Raw genomic sequence first — 12,036 nt, 5'->3', positions numbered from 1 at the left:
ATGGCAAACCTATTCTTTTCCAGTATATTAACTTACTTATTAAAGCCTGCTTAGGCATCTTTACAATTACATCAGTTATAGTAGCAAGATATGTGTTCATTATGGCTGATTATGATACAGAAAAAAATTGGAAGTCATCTTTGCATTCATCTGTGGTGATGTTAAAAGAGGGAAAGGGAGGGGAAAATGATAAGAAAGCTTGACAGAGGGAGAGAGAATGACAGTGTGTAGGGTGAAAGACAGTTTAGCTGTGTTTTCAAGTCTGTTGTCAGTGTCTCTGTTTCTTTAGCCTTCAGAGCTCATTAGCAGTGATAGACACATTGCTACTGACAACCTCCCCCACACACTTTAGCTCTTATCTTACTCTTTCCCTATCATCCCACTTTCACCATCATTTATATCTCTATCACCATCTTCCTTTGCCAGTCGCTATAATCTATTGTCCTAAAGCACCTCTCCTCTCTCTTTCATCATACTTTTTTGCACTGCTGGAGAAACAGTCATGGTTGTTTCTCCTCCCCTGCTGGGTTATACTGTACATTATTTGTACAGTGGTTTTATTCTAATTAAAGGGTTGTTTCCTGCACATGTAATCACTGTTCTGATTATTGATGATTTCACAGTCCTTAACGAAAAATGGTAATGTTTTCTAATTTCGAACTAATTTCTAACTAACTAATTCAGTGTAAATAGATGAGTTCAAATGATGAACTGATTTTTTTTTCTACATATAAACCACATCAAATATGTTTTTTGAGTGAACTATATTTCTGTCAGGACAACTCTCTGAGGGATTGGCATGACAATGTTAATGTGTTTGTTCTTGGCAGAATAGATTTGCTACACTGCTGCTGCTGCTGCTTGAAGCAAGTCAGAGACTTGCTTCTGCCAATACATCAACAACATGCTGCTGTGAGCATGTAAGAAATACTGCTGCTTCACATATAACATATATGAATGAATAACCCCCATAGCTATGCATACATGATCACCCTGTATCAGACCGGTGGAGCTGGGGAAGGTGGAGGGTTTTCTGAAGTGCCCTACTGCTACAGCGAACATAGCCAAGTATTTGAATGTTGAGCAGCAAGCTCATTGGCTACCGATACAGGAGAGAACCAATCAGCTGGGACATGTGAAATGATGTCATATTGATTTAGATCTATCTATTACGCCATCTAGATTTTCATGCCAGAACTTTGTATTTATGGGATTGGCATTGTAATGTACATAAGCGGTTTTCAACTCCAGTCCTTGCGGCCCCCAGCTCTGCATATTTTGCATGTTTCTCTTATCTTACACACCTGATTCAGATAACCAGCTCCTTAGAAGAGAGCTACGTGAATTAACTATGTTCCAATTGACATGATCCCTACACAGTGTCCACTGCTCCCTATGCCCTGAGCAGGGGAAATCCATTGAAGTTTACTACCTGGGAACATTAATTCATGGATTTGCGCTGCACTGCTGCCTGCAGCGTCTACACACAGACAAAACTTATTAGAAAAGTGTGACATAATATACCTCTGTAAATAAAGACAATTTAAATTCTCGTCTCTCACACCTTTAATGCCCTTTGAATGGAATACACGCTCGATTCAAACGAGTGAATATCCAGTGATGTCCATTTTGCAGGTTACTTATGGTCGAATAGAACAAATGTGATAATAGAAAAATATAATCCATCTAGAGTTTCATGCCAGAATATTGTATATATCCCTTTAAAGGGGGGTGAAATGCTCGTTTCCTCGAGTACCTGTCACGGTAGGGTTTAGATGAAACACAAAGAGAGGGTGGATCCAAGTGCAGGTAAGGGATTTATTTAAACGGAAGGGTAAATACAAAATAAACAGTCATGAGAGACAAACAAAAACCAAAAGAGGGAACCGGATGAAACGGGGAACTCAGAAGAACAAGAAGGTAGAGGAAGTCTCGGGGAACGAGAGCATGAGACACAAAGGGTAAGGACTCCATGATGACAACAGAGAAAGACAGCTCTATATAGGGAAACTAATGACAGAGTATTGTCAACACCTGTGCGATTCTAATTGGAGTGCAATTACTGTGAAGACACAACCAGACTAGCGGAATTAAAGTGCCTATGGTGAAGTGCCTAAGGGGAAGTGAGCTCACTAGGGAACACCCAGGAAAACAAAGACTGGCAGCGTGACATTACCCCCTCCCCTACGGAGCAGCTACCAGATGCTCCACCTAAACCCAGGAAAACCCCAACAGAAAAAGAGGCAGGAGGGAGGTGGAACGGCGGCGGACCAGGGGGAGGGACGGAGGGACAGAAAACAGGGACAGGAGCAACCAGGAGAAATGGAAAGGTGCAACACAAAACAAGGAGTCCAGGAGGGAGGCGGACAGGTGGAGGCTCAGGGGGAGGGAAGGAGGGCCAGACTAAACTAAAAGGAACAGACAGAAACAGAACTCAAAAAACACAAAACATAAGTCCATGAAGGACATGTTGAGGCGTCCACCAGGACGGAGCAGATGACCACCACAGCCGTGTGGTCAAGGCCAGAGCCCTCCAGGGCGGAGCGGAAGACCACCACGGCCTTGTGGTCAAAGTCAAAGCCCTCCAGGGCGGAGCGGAAGACCACCACGTCTTTGTGGTCGAGGCCGGAGTCCACCAGGGCGGAGCAGAAGACCACCACGTCCTCATGGTCACCGCCAGAGTCCCCCAGAACGGAGCGGACGACCACCACGTCCTCGTGGTCACAGCCAGAGTCCCCCAGGGCGGAGCGGACGACCACCACGTCCTCGTGGTCACCGCCCGAGTCCCCCAGGGTGGAGCGGACGACCACCACGTCCTCGTGGTCACCGCCAGAGTCCCCCAGGGCGGAGCAGAAGACCACCACGGCCTTGTGGTCACCGCCTCGGGAACTGTATCGGGCACCGCCTCGGGAACAGCCTCGGGAACAGCCTCGGGCACCGCCTCGGGAACTGCATCGGGCACCGCCTCGGGAACTGCATCGGGCACCGCCTCGGGAACTGCATCGGGCACCGCCTCGGGAACTGCATCGGGCACCGCCTCGGGCACCGCCTCGAGCACCGCCTCGGGAACTGCATCGGGCACCGCCTCGGGAACTGCATCGGGCACCGCCTCGGGAACTGCATCGAGCACCGCCTCGGGAACAGCATCGGGCACCGCCTCGGGAACTGCATCGGGCACCGCCTCGGGAACTGCATCGGGCACCGCCTCGGGAACAGCATCGGGCACCTCCTCGGGAACAGCCTCGGGAGCTGCATCGAGCACCGCCTCGGGAACTGCATCGAGCACCGCCTCGGGAACTGCATCGGGCACCGCCTCGGGAACAGCCTCGGGCACCGCCTCGGGAACTGCATCGGGCACCGCCTCGGGAACTGCATCGGGCACCGCCTCGGGAACTGCATCGGGCACCGCCTCGGGAACAACACCGAGCACCGCCTCGGGAACAACATCGAGCACCGCCTCGGGAACAGCCTCGGGCACCGCCTCGGGCACCGCCTCGGGCACCGCCTCGGGCACCGCCTCGGGAACTGCATCGGGCACCGCCTCGGGAACTGCATCGGGCACCGCCTCGGGAACAACATCGAGCACCGCCTCGGAAACAGCATCGGGCACCGCCTCGGGAACAGCCTCGGCCTCCGGAGCAGCAGCGGGCACCGCATCGGGAACGACCTCGGCCACCGCCCCGGCCTCCGGAACAGCAACGGGAACCGCATCGGGAACGGCCTCGGCCACCGCCTCGGCCTCCGGAACAGCAGCGGGCACCGCCTCGGCCTCCGGAACAGTAGCGGGCATCGCATCGGGAACGGCCTCGGCCACCGCCTCGGCCTCCGGAACAGCAACGGGAACCGCATCGGGAACGGCCTCGGCCACCGCCTCGGCCTCCGGAACAGCAGCGGGCACCGCCTCGGCCTCCAGAACCGCAGCGGGCACCGCATCGGGAATAGCCTCAGCCACCGCCTCCGAAACAGCAGCGGGCACCGCATCGGGAATGGCCTCATGGATGGCAGCGGCCCGCTCGGGAACGTTCTCCGGGTCCTGAGGAACAGTAGCTGCCTGTCTCCTCCTCCGCCCTCTACGATGGAGAGTCGGTGGCGTTGAGTCGGCCATCTTGTGCTGTGGTGCTGGGCTGGCAGCCATCCTGGGCTGTGGCGCTAGGCTGGCGGCCATCTTGGGCTGTGGCGCTAGGCTGGCGGCCATCCTGGGTTGTGTCGCTAGGCTGGCGGCCATCTTGGGCTGTGGCGCTAGGCTGGCGGCCATCTTGGGCTGTGGCGCTAGGCTGGCAGCCACCTTGGGCTGTGGCGCTAGGCTGGCGGCCATCTTGGGCTGTGGCGCTAGGCTGGCGGCCATCTTGGGCTGTGGCGCTAGGCTGGCAGCCACCTTGGGCTGTGGCGCTAGGCTGGCGGCCACCTTGGGCTGTGGCGCTAGGCTGGCGGCCATCTTGTGCTGTGGGGCTGAGTTGGCAGCAATCTTGTGCTGTGGGCCTGAGCTGGCGGCCATCTTGTGCTGTGGCGCTGAGCTGGCGGCCATTTGGTGCCGCTGTACAGGACTGGCGGCCATCTGGTACCACGGCGCTGGCTCAGCCGATCTGCATTTCCCCTCTCCTCTCGGGACATCTTGGGGAAATGGCCGCCCCCATCCGAATCTCGGATCGATGGGAGGCCACAGTGGCGATCGCTGCCGGACCTCCTCTCGACCGCTTGCTCCGGAGCGACCTCCCCTGGTCCCCCAGAACACCACTAGGCGAGAGCCCTCAAAACCATTACGCTTGCTGGCTGATGAGTACATGGCAGCAGACATACCGCTGGATCCTTGATGATGGAGTCCTTCTGTCACGGTAGGGTTTAGATGAAACACAAAGAGAGGGTGGATCCAAGTGCAGGTAAGGGATTTATTTAAACGGAAGGGTAAATACAAAATAAACAGTCATGAGAGACAAACAAAAACCAAAAGAGGGAACCGGATGAAACGGGGAACTCAGAAGAACAAGAAGGTAGAGGAAGTCTCGGGGAACGAGAGCATGAGACACAAAGGGTAAGGACTCCATGATGACAACAGAGAAAGACAGCTCTATATAGGGAAACTAATGACAGAGTATTGTCAACACCTGTGCGATTCTAATTGGAGTGCAATTACTGTGAAGACACAACCAGACTAGCGGAATTAAAGTGCCTATGGTGAAGTGCCTAAGGGGAAGTGAGCTCACTAGGGAACACCCAGGAAAACAAAGACTGGCAGCGTGACAGTACCTATAGAGTAGTACTGCATCCTTAATAACTCCAAAAAGTCTTTAGTTTTATTATATTTATAAGAGAAAGATAGTCTGTACCGATTTTTCCCGGAAAAACACGACCGGCTGGAGGCGTGACGTGTGGGCGGAGCTAAAGAATCACGAGCGCCAGTAGGCTTTTGCGTTGAGAGCATGTGGAAACTGTGACATTACCGTGAGGGAAAAACCATCATCCAAAACAAACCATGGCTAACAGTCAGATTCAGCCGTTTATTTATGATCCAGAATCAGATCCCGAGGCTGAAACTGAACGAGAGCAGCAGCAGCAACGACTCGCTCCGAGTGGGGCTCGAACCCGGGTCTCCGGCATGGGAAGGGACGCACTAAAAAGGAGGCAGAGATATTTTAAGCAGTTTTACTCACCGCCTGCGGTTCCAACACACGATCGTGACCCTTTTTCGTTGGGATTGCATCATCCTTAAGAAATAAACGATACGCAAATCCGGCGTCAAACTGGGCCTTGTTTGTAAAACAAGCATCTTCGAAATGCAGGGAACAAACAAAAACACGTGCACAACTCCGTTGATGCTCTGTAAAAATAAACTCCATCCACTGGTCCCTTACTGCTGTTTTTTTTTTGGTAATCTGTGCAGGGTTGTCTTGCCCTGGCAACCAAAAACACACTTTTTTTATGACTTTTCGCGACGCTCTCGCTCTGATCAGTGAATCGCTCTGATCAGTGAAATGTCTGTGCTGCTCAGCCTCGCTATACGGGAGCGCGCGCTCTTCCGGCAGAAGTGCCTCAGGACCCATATAAGGAAATTCCGCTCCATCTAACGTCACACAGAGCCATACTCGAAAAAAACTTTCCGAAACTTGTGACAAACCGGAAGGAGTATTTTGGGAACAAAAATACTCCTTCAAACGTACAACTTAATTTTTGAAACTTTGTCCATGTTTAGCATGGGAATCCAACTCTTTAACAGTGTAAAAAACTCAGTATGCATGAAATAGCATTTCACCCCCCCTTTAAATCACACAATTTTGAGTCAAAACTGAACACTTCACTATTGAAGAATGAGTTTGACAGACAGTACCGCATACTGTTCTAGTTGCATCCTTGCGATTAATTGATCTTAAATTACATTTGAAATCTTGACAGACGAAAAGTACTCATTTATACTTCTATAAATGGTTTTCTGAAGTACACAGGATGAAGGTTACACTAAAGCCTTGGAAGAGAAATGACAGTCATATTCTCTCATGTGCATGCTTGTGTAACACTGTAGCCTTTCTGCACCATCTCTTTGTAGGTTTAAGGCTACTTATGTGTTTTAGTTTTTTTTCTTATGAATAAATACATTTTTGATATAAATTTGGAATCTATTGAGAACAACTGTTGTATCACCTGTTTAAAATTTTGCTTGCCTGCCTGTGTTTATGTGAATGCCTGTCCATGGTTTCTGATGCTTAAAGCTCATTGGGGCAGATCCAAGGAGGACTTGTCGCCATTTTGCCTCTTGATCAATAGAGCACCTCCCATGATGCACCTTGTCAACTTCTCACACTGGCAACTGCTTGATGTGTCCGAGGTCACATTAGCATAACTCATGAAAACTTTTAGAGCAACTCAACTCTACGCTGTACATAAATCATTAAATATATGCAAAGATATACTATGCAAAAAACACATTGCGAAAAGTGCTGAAATTCAGAAATGTAAAATAATTAAATAAATGAATAAATGTAGTAATAGGAAAGTAAATCAATAAACAAATGGCTAAAACAATTGATTAGATCTTAAATGAAATCTAAATCAAATTTAGATTATATATATATATATATATATATATATATATATATATATATATATATATATATGATATGATAATAGAGTGATCATATCGATAGTAATAAATGACTACAAATTCAAATTTCTATCAGTTATCGCATAAAGACAACATGATCTATGATTTATAACTCAGGGCTAAATGTACTCTATAATACATTACAATACAAGTTATTGCAAATATGTATAGGCCTATATACAAGCTTGTGTGCAATGGATGTTAGAGTGAGCATAGGGAAGAGTAAGGGCAAAAGTGAAGCTGAATTTGTAGAGTGTGTGTGAGTCTGTCTTTGTGTGTATGTGTGTTTGTGTGTCTCTGATTGCTTGCTGATACAGGGTGACATGGTGCAGATTGACTCAGCCTGCTTTTCTAATTCTCTCTATTAATAAGCCAGCTTCCCACTGTTGCACCGGACTACATCTATTCATCTCAATTTGTCATCTGCTCTCTCCCCCTTCTCGCTCTCCTTCCTTTTCAGTCTTTCCCTCCATAAACACCTCTGCCCACCTCTCTCTCCTTTTCTCCCATCATCTCCTGCATCACGTCCGATTCTCCCCTCTCCTGTTCCAAATCTGTCCATTCCACCTGCCTCTTGTGTCCTTCTCAGCATGAAGATTGAGAAGACCACCATTCCTACATCTTAATTCTACTGAAATATGAAGGTCAGATAAACTGTTGTACTTGAGTAAACTATACTGCCATTCATACTTTATTTATTTAAAAAAATATATTCAATTATTTAATTCAAATAGAATGTTATTCAATCACTCAGTCAGAAGTGTGTGGCAAAAAAAAAAAAAGCTTTTCAAATGATCCTTGAGCGAGATTAAAGGCTTTACAATGCTCACTTTCCATTTAAAACTCCTTGCTGTTCTCATTTGAAAAAAAAAAAATCCTTCTTAATGGGATAGACGGGTATGACTGATCTTGAAGCAAAAATACTTATTTTATGCCTCCCATGCTATTGTTTATTACTTATAGTAATACAAATAAGATCTCACTAACTGGAATCTTAAATATAAGTCAGAAAGTCATCAGATTATGCCTGCTTCTACATCGCTGCCCATAATTTGTGCATGTAGTGTAAATAACAAGCACTGCAAACATAGGTCTACGCAGAAACCGAATGCTTTTATACTTTATTTGATTGTCTTTATTTTTAATGAAGTGCTAGACTGCGTCATGAGAACTTGGTCCTTTGTTCACTTCATTTTACCACAGATTTGTTTACAAACAAGTCACAGTTCAATGCAGGATTTTCGGAAAGATTGCAACTTTAAAAGACGATGCTGTGCCGACAATGTCACTCAACATAAGTGTGAGTAACTGTTTTCACTATTGCATACAGTATATAAACACTATTGCTTTGTATATTACAGATAATTTGACGTGTAATGACTTTTTATGCCTTTTTAACCTAAATCACATTAGCGTCCACATATGAAGGATGCAGTAGACTGTCAAACATACACAACTGTTAGCCAATCATAGCAGTGGGCATTTACTTCCAAGTTTACAATCCACCCCTTCAAAACAGAGCGTTTTGATGAGGGGGGTCAAAACAGGACAGAAAATAGCAATTCATGACCGCTTTAATTATGTGATGAAACCGAGCAGGATGGGCAAACAATCACATTGCAGAGTTTGAGTTTTTATGCAGATCCATTAGTTCATATTTATTCATTTGTTTACTATTTCATCCTAAATTTAATTTAAGCTTTTGTTTAGAATCTCATTATCTGAGGTCAACTAGTGTAAACTACATTCATAGAATTTACAAAGAGATATTTGGCTTTTGGATGGCTTAATAATATGAATCCAGGAAGAGTAGTTAGGAATATGTGGAATATGATCAGTAAAGGCACACACTGATCCAAATTTTTTTTGATAGATGAAAATGCTCTGGTTTAAACGCTACAATAAACTTTATTAAATGATGAGGAAATTAAATTAGTTTGACACTATAATGTATTATTTTGTAAGGTAGTTTTAAAGACCCAGTTCAACATTTTTGTAAATTAAATGTTAAAATTAAATACTTTTTTGGGGAAAATCTGTCATAAATTCCAATAATATGTTATGTTTTCTAACTGTTTATTGAGGTAAACAAGTGAATGCAATCAAATTACACTACATTCATGCGAGAGTATCTCTTTAATTTCAAGTTAAGTCATTTCATGTTTAGAAATGTAATTATTATACTTGTTGTCAAAAACCATGGTTTGATATTTTTGTACATTTTACATTTATACAAATGTTATATATTTTACATTATACAACTGAAATTATGTCTCTTGCTGTGTTGTCACAAAATGTGAATGTTCAATAAACTGTATCTGTTTTCCTGGACAATAATTTTGGAAATGTTTAATAGCTCTTTTTAAGGTATGTAACAAAAAATGAAATTCATCATCTGTATGACAATATATTTTGTGATAGACCTTGTACATTCACAGAAGAAATGATGACACTGAACTTTTTGAGAAAAAAAAAAAATATATCACTGCTGCAAGAGTACAAAAACTAAAAAGATAAAAGAGGAATCTCCAAAGCATGACAAGGGATAGAAAGACAGCGGGGGAGAAGAGAAAATGAGGGAACATCCAACAGGACTGACAACAATAACAGAGACAGTGATTCTTTGCGTTTAACTTCCTTCACTTGCAAAAACAAATACACTTATGTCTCTATGTAAACAATTTAGATATTAGCCATAATGCAGTTTATGACAAAAGACTTTCATAAACTGATCATGATCAAAAGTGTTTTCTTTTTTCTTTTTTTTTTTTTTGCACACTAAGCAACAAAATCCAGAATTTCAGTCATTTTTTCAGGATCAGTCAGTGATCTCACTGATGTTTTATGGGCAGTGCAATAGTCTGTGCATTTGCTGGGTTTTGTGTTTCATTTGAAGCTTGATATTGATTTTGATAGAAGAGAATGTTTTTGAGTAAAGCTTAAAGCATTTTGTAATGGAAGTTGGAGGCTTGTACAAATTGATATGTAGTGTTTGAGATCATGTTTATGGTGGTTTAATCAAAATACATGGCTGAAAGCATCATGTCAAGCTGGTACAATTACTGGTATGACCAACATCAGTGTAATGTGAACCTGAATCAGAGCTGTTTGGGTGCATTTAATGTAAAATTATTTTTGTCAAGTATAGCTTCTGAACACTCACTGTGTGTGTGTTTTTAATTAATGCATCTAATTTAAGAGATCATCTAAAGAACTCCCACCTTCACGTTCTCCTCTTCCTCTGTCTTTCTGTCCCTCTCTGTAACCTCCTGCCCAATTTATTATTAACGAGTGTTGTCTGTCTCGTTAGTGTTCAGAACACAGCACTGTAAACGCAAACAAAACCAGACGCACCAGGCTAACCTCAGATAATTGCCATCTTTCTCTTTCTTTCTGCATTCCCCCATTCTCTTTCTCTCTGTCGTTCTGCTGACACCTGCACTTCAGCTTTCATTGTTAACCGACTACAGTGGACATAACTGGCCAGTTTCATACCCCAGGATGCTTATAAATCCATCCATTAATTAATGGGCTGCAGAAATAGTTCCTTGCATGGCAGAGGCATGTCTTGACTCTCCTTTAGACTTAGATTTCATTTCACTAGAATTTGACTTGAGCATGTTGCTAAGCTAATTAGCTACTTTAATTACATGTGTCTGTAACTTTAAGTGACTCTTTCTTAATACATTGATTCGCCATTGGGTTACTGTGAGTCATTGAATCATTTATGATTCGTTCAAACAACACTCAGAAACGAAACAAGCGAGTTCTCAAATCATTCACTTCAACAACGCGATTTGTTCAGAAACGCCACTATACTGTAAACGCGGAATGGATTTGTTGTGGATTTGTTTGTAACTGTTTTCGTTGGTGGACAAAGTAGCTGACCCTGTTTTTTCTAAAATGTAATTTAGCCTCCTCAGTATTAACGTTCTGCTTTAGAAGTGTTGTTGCTCTAACAAAATCACATTTGCAATGGTGCTGTTGATTTGAACAGCCTAGGCCATGGAAACATTCTAAGAAGTTGACCAATTATCAGCCTGAATATAAACATTATTTGGTTTGTTAAGTAAAAGTAGACTGAATGCATTTGCTTTATGCTGTTTTTGGCGTCATTCTCAGTTGTAGCTATACCTTGAGATCAGATGCAATTAGCCTATTTTATTTGACAGAGTAAATATAGGGTGACCATACATCCTCATTTTCCCCGGACGTGTCCTCTTTTTGGACCTACAAAAATGGATTTCTTAATTACCCAAAATGTCCGGGATTCGACTGTTTTCTTAATCCGGCTCCTGCTGAATGTCTGACCATTTCCGCCTGCTCCCTGTCTCGCTCCTGCAAATTTCGTGTCCACTACTTGAAACATTTTAATATTATGTATAATTTCGCCGCATCAGGGGGCTGCTCTCAGGAGGCGGAGTGTCACAGTGTCTGGGTTGTGTTCCCTGGGGTTCCACTAGATGTCCCCCTTTCTCACGGTGTCTGTCACCTTATCACTTCCTGTTCCCTTACTTGGTCACCTTCCTCCTTGTTGTGTAATTGATTGTTCCCCCACCTGTCTCCTGTTTCCCCATTATCCTTCTGTGTATAAATACCCGGTCTGTCTGAGTCTTTGTCACGGAGTCCTTGTTTAATGTTACAGTTATTTCATGTCCGTCATCCTTGCCTTGCCTAGTGTTCATGTCTTGTTCATGTTATGTTTTGGATCTTCTGGTTTTGACCCTGCCTGGACTGTTAACCCCTTTGGATTTGCCCTCAAATAAACACCATACCTGCAATTGGATCTCTCTCTCTGTGTTTCCAGTACACCGATCGTGACAGCGGAGTATTTAAATATTTTTGAATGAGCAGCTGTTTACTTTCACTTTTGATTTCATTTCGCAATCACGCGGACTCTGTGTAAAGGGAGCACATCTTATAAGATCAGAATACCTGTCAGT

Source organism: Carassius auratus, chromosome 6, assembly GCF_003368295.1.
Source record: "Carassius auratus strain Wakin chromosome 6, ASM336829v1, whole genome shotgun sequence".
NCBI classification, from domain to species: Eukaryota; Metazoa; Chordata; class Actinopteri; order Cypriniformes; family Cyprinidae; genus Carassius; species Carassius auratus.
Note: the sequence above shows the minus strand (reverse complement) of the source record.